Source organism: Herpailurus yagouaroundi, unplaced genomic scaffold, assembly GCF_014898765.1.
Source record: "Herpailurus yagouaroundi ecotype Mexico unplaced genomic scaffold, PumYag 163, whole genome shotgun sequence".
Classification (NCBI taxonomy): domain Eukaryota; kingdom Metazoa; phylum Chordata; class Mammalia; order Carnivora; family Felidae; genus Herpailurus; species Herpailurus yagouaroundi.
This window is the reverse complement of record NW_024412404.1, coordinates 1,480,381-1,486,380: the sequence shown is the minus strand read 5'-3', so window position 1 is coordinate 1,486,380 and position 6,000 is coordinate 1,480,381.

Here is a 6,000-nt window from a genome sequence, read left to right as displayed (position 1 = left end):
AGAGATCAGTCACGAGTCTTATAGGTCTCCCTTTATATGTGAGGGCACGTTTATCCCTTGGTGCTTTCAGAATTTCCTTTTATCCTTGTATTTTGCCAGTTTCACTATGATATGTCGTGAAGAAGATGGATTCAAGTTACGTCTGAAGGGAGTTCTCTGTGCCTCTTGGATTTCCATGCCTTTTTCCTTCCCCAGTTCAGGGAAGTTCTCAGCTATTATTTCTTCAAGTACCCCTTCAGCACCTTTCCCTCTCTCTTCCTCCTCTGGGATACCAATTATGCATATATTATTATCTTTTTAGTGTATCACTTAGTTCTCTAATTTTCCCCTCATACTCCTGGATTTTTTTATCTCTCTTTTTCTCAGCTTCCTCTTTTTCCATAACTTTATCTTCTAGTTCACCTATTCTCTCCTCTGCCTCTTCAATCCAAGTCGTCATCGTTTCCCTTTTATTTTGCATTTCGTTTAAACGTTTTTCAGCTCCTCCTGGCTGTGCCTGGGTCCCTTGATCTCTGTAGCAAGAGATTCTCTGCTGTCCTCTATACTGTTTTCAAGCCCAGCGATTAATTTTATGACTATTATTCTAAATTCACTTTCTGTTATATCATTTAAATCCTTTTGATCAGTTCATTGGCTGTTGCTATTTCCTGGAGATTCTTTTGTGGGAAATCTTCCGTTTGGTCATTTTGGATAGTCCCTGGAGTGGTGAGGACCTGCAGGGCACTTCCCCTGTGCTGTGGTGTATAACTGGAGTTGGTGGGCGGCGCCGCAGTCAGACCTGATGTCTGCCCCCAGCCCACCGCTGGGGCCACAGTCAGACTGGTGTGTGCCTTCTCTTTCCCTCTCCTAGGGGCGGGATTCATTGTGGGGTGGCGTGGCCCGTCTGGGCTACTTGCACACTACCAGGCTTGTGATGCTGGGGATCTGGTGTATTAGCAGGGTGGGTAGGCAAGGTGCACGGGTGCAGTAGGGGCAGGCTTAGCTCACTTCTCCTTAGGTGATCCACTTCAGGAGGGGCCCTGTGGCAGCGGGAGTGAGTCAGACCTGCCGCTGTAGGTGTGGATCCGCAGAAGCACAGCGTTGGGTGTTTGCGTGGTGCAAGCAAGTTCCCTGGCAGGAACTGGTTCCCTTTGGGATTCTGGCTGGGGGATGGGCAAGAGAGATGGCGCTGATGAGCGCCTTTGTTCCCCAGCAAACTGAGCTCTGCCATCAGGGGGCTCAACAACTCTCCCTCCCTTTGTCCTCCAGCCTTCCCGCTTTCTGAGCAGAGCTGTTAACTTATGACCTCCCAGCCGCTAAGTCGCGCTTGCTGTCGGAACACAGTCCGTCAGGCCCCTCCGCTTTTGCAAGCCAGACTCGTGGGCTCTGCTTGGCCGGCAGGCTGCCCCTCTGTCCCAGCTCCCTCCCGCCAGTCGTGGAGCGCGCACCACCTCGCCGCCCTTCCTACCCTCTTCCGTGGGCCTCTCGTCTGTGCTTGGCTCCAGAGACTCATTATGCTAGTATTCTGGTGGTTTTCTGGGTTATTTAGGCAGGTGTAGGTGGAATCTAAGTGATCAGCAGGACGCGGTGAGCCCAGCGTCCTCCTACACCGCCATCTTCCCTTCCTCCCTAGACTTACTTTTATTCAACACATGATTTTTAAAAATTATATAAATCAGGGAAGGTGTATTAAATAATTATTTAATATATTAAAACTTAGAATATTTGAAATTGTTTTACTTTCGGAAAGGAGGGTAGGAAAAGAAGAAATGAGAAAAAGTGCTTGGGCCAAATTTTGGGCTGCTGCTAGGATGAGAGACAGTACAGTGAGGGCCCCAGAATTACCAGGTAACAGCTTGAAGGTACCAATGACTTGAAAGTGGGAATGACATTTTTATCCTCTTTGGCACTCTCCTTCCAGAAAACTGGTATAACTGAAGATCTGGTCAGACAAAGAGAGCAATTTAAGGAGTCATCCAGTTGGGAAGAACAACCTCATTCTTATTTGGGTACACATAAGCAAAACATATCCAAGATATCTGGACCTTACTCAGCAATGAATATCTTCTTTGCTCTATGAAGCAGAAAGGGTATTTTTCTCTCCTTTATTCCCTCTACACCTTCAAAAAGGTTTCAAGTTTTTCTTTCTCCTCCTGTGGTTCCATTTGACTACTTTCTTGTTTTTAAGTCTTGACAGTATACTTTCTTTATACATGGTCTATGAGCTTTGGCCCATGTAAACCTGCTCACATTTCGGCCAGTAATCATCTTTCATAAATGCCTTTATTCACAATGATATTCTGGATCTCTTTAAAATTCTCAATCCAGGGGCATTTTTGGGGTTATCTATTACTTTAATGACTTAAAGCAGCCATTTCATTTTGCTCTTGATCTTGAGAGTCAGGAATATCACAAGAGTTCTTATGTGCAGTTCATCTGTGATACATATGTTGTCAGGCTGAAGCAAGTGGGGCTGGAGAACCGCCTTCCAAAATGGCTTCTTCGTTCACATAGCCAATAACCCAATGCTTCTTGACCTCTTTCTCCACAAGGCATCTTATCCTTCAGGGTCTCATGTGGCTTGAACTTCTCACAGCACAGCAGTCTCAGGGCAATCCATCTTCTTACATGGCAGGTGACATCCAAAAGACCATGACAGTACATGACTCAGGCATGTAAGCATCAGACTCTTCATTTCAACTCAGGTCATGATCTCATAGTTCATGGGTTGAGCCCCACGTTAAGCTATCAGCATGGAGCCTCCTTGGGATTCTCGCTGCCCTTTCCCTGCGTCTCTCTCTTTCTCTCAGAATAAATACATAAACTTAAAAAAAAAAAAAAAACAATGGCAGAAGCTGCTGGTCCACTTAAAGGTTTGGCCTAAATGGCATAATATCACTTTTGCCGTACACTATTGGTCAAAGGCAGATACAAGTTAATGCATATACAAGGGCAGAATAATACACACCTCTTAATAGGTGGAGTGTCAAAGAATTTTTAGCCATTTTTACTCTGCCACAGACATTCGTACTAAATGCATCTATGAATCTAGGAATAATTATCCTTAGAGTCATGACATCAGATAGTTATAATTTTCATCTCAATGAATGTATACTTTATGGATAATCTGTACTTTATGGATAATCTGTAATTTATGATTATATATAAAGAGAGAGAAAAGGAAGATACAGCTATTAAGAAGAGAGGTGAGATTTCTGGCATCTTCAAGGAACAAAAAGTGTAGTTGCTTAATTTAACTAATTCAAGCCACAATCCTCGACAGTGTTGTTTCAACACCCTGGAATGATATGATTAACTGTGAGGTATGTTGCAACTTGAAAGTCATTTTTCTAATATTGACATTTGTGAATAATTCAATTTCTAAATAATAAATTAGAGCTGATCCAAGTTTTTTGCTACAACATCACTCTCTTACATGCATTTCTAACTTCATTCTTCATTGGAAATGAAGTGAGGCTTCTTGCAGCTTTGCCACTGGGAACTGATCATAACTCTGGCACACTCATGGGAAAATTCCACAACCCAGCCATCATCCATCTTGTATGGCTTGGAGGAGGAAAAAAAAAAAGATTAAGAACTCATAGTTCAAAGCATGTTTCTAATAAAGCCAGTATTGGTGAGCTAGATAAAAGCTGGATAAAATCCAAATATGAAGCAATTTACCTTTATTTTTCTCAGTAGTAATACAGAAAAATCTTACCAGAAAAATCTTCCCTTTTCTCTTTGCCCTGTTCCTTTCTCCTTTCCTCTCTCCTCTTCCCAGCTCTCTCCCTAGTGGGCTCATAAATTTGGGCTCATGAAATTTAGTAAAATGTATCAGCTACCAGTCATACTGGAAAAATAACTCAAAGTCCTACTTTGCTACGGTTGGGCAGGAATACTGTTTACTGGTACTGAAAACAGTAGATGTATTTATAGTTCTAAAAACATAATGTCTCACTCCACAACTATTTCTAAATACTAAATGCATATTATTATAAAATAAAATTTGCCTTTATCATTTCCTTGAGACAGTGACCTAAGCTCTGTCTTCCATGAGCTGCTTGTCATATATAGGTGGTTTATGCATATCTAGAGAGAGCCACATTCCCCTGGGCCCTAGAGCAGTCAGGGCTGCTGTGTTTCTATATTTGGTATCAATCCCTCAGCACAGGATTCAACTCAGATCACTTGTCTGTGATCTGTTGACATTGGGCTTGACTTCGCAAAAAAACCCAACTAACTTCTTAATGGTCCTCAAAAACTCATTAAAAATTCATGGGTAATGTTGTGACTTTCAACTAAAATAGTAAATATTGAGTCCTAGAACTAATAGGACATGGATTATGCCACAAAAATGATTAGATATGGTCAACCTAGTGAACAAACATAGAATATCCAGAATCAGCTTACAAAGAAAGATAAATTTTAAAAAATGTATCACCCACTAGAGATACTTTTCATCTAATAACTAAAATGCTGAAAGCTTAAATGCCCAGATAGTAACATAACATGGCAAAAAGTACAAACAGGGAGTTCTGGGGCCTAGAAGCTGCTTCAATTCTATCATTTACTGCACAGTAAATAGCTAAACTTTTCAGGACCTCAGTGTCCTAAATTATAAGGCAGATAAATTTGATGGGTTTTACTGGCTTTGCAGGCTTTAAAATTTGGTGATTCTTGGAGAATGTAAAAATAAAGTTGCATGATGCATTTTTATAGGAATGGAAGGGAAGGGATGGGATGGGAAGAGAAGGAAGGAAAGGGAAAGAAGGTAAGAAGGAAAGAAGGAAGGGAAAGAGAGAAAGGAAGGGAGGGAGGAAGGAGGGAGCAGCAGAGGAAGGAAGGGTAGAAAGAGAAAAGAGGGAGGAGAAGGAAAAGAAAAAATGTGTATAGAGACAAAACCTTTGAAATTAAAACCCTACTTAGACAATGACCACATCAACATATAAATGACTTAATGGAAGTGGTAAAGGACTGGCTGGAGTTCAGAATTTGAATATATGGTATTATAATACTACTATATGGGTAAATTGGCTTCTGTGGGCTAGTCTGGTTATGACTCCACCATGAAGTTATGCTTATGGGAGAAAGCTGAAGGGACTAAGATGATGTCTCACAGCCCCCACCCCCACCCTCCTGCACCGCCGCCACCATTATAATCACTGAAGTCTGGAAGTAGATGTTGTGGAAGGGAAGTGTTTGGAGGCTACTGGAGTTACAGAGAAGGATCAGATGGAGAAAAATAAATAAGAGGTACCAAAGGAAGTGAGGAAAGAAATGACAGGCAAATTATCAAATTATGTGTAGCTACTGAGAAGCAACAGGGGTATCTGATTTCCAATCAAGGCCTGAGATTCTCCCAACTGTCTGGCTCCTGTGCTATTTCACACCCTAACGATCCCCTTACCCACTTGTTATCCACCTTCTTCCTACCATCTTGAGAAATGACATAGTGAAGGACGGTTCACTTCACACTATCTAAGCTCTGGAGCAAACACACCACTGATCGATGTGCTCATAAGAATAGTATTACAGCTGGGATCTGCCTTGTACCATTCATGAGTGGGTAGGGTTACCTTGTTGTGCTGTGTATTATCAAGGACTGGGTTGGGAATTTTATATTCACACTCTTCAAATTGAGGGAGACCATGTCGCAGGGCTGCAGAGTTCTAATACTAGGGCTACACTTTCCAGTCTGCTTATCACCTTGTCTTCCGCTGTCATCAGTCACTCAGCAGCTCCCTTCCTTGGCCTACAGCCAAGCTACAATTTAATTCAAGGATTTTAGCTTGTTTATTTTATTTTATTTTATTTCATTTTATTTTATTTTATATTTTATTTTATTTTTACTTTTCCAAAATACACAAAAATAGAAAGACTAGTAAACTCCATATGCCTATCACCAAGCTTTACCAATTATCAGTATTGAGCCATTCTATTGTCAAATGCTGTCTCCCCCAACATATCATCAAAACAGCCAATCGGTAAAACAAAGTTGAGTTTATTCCTCCCTGATAG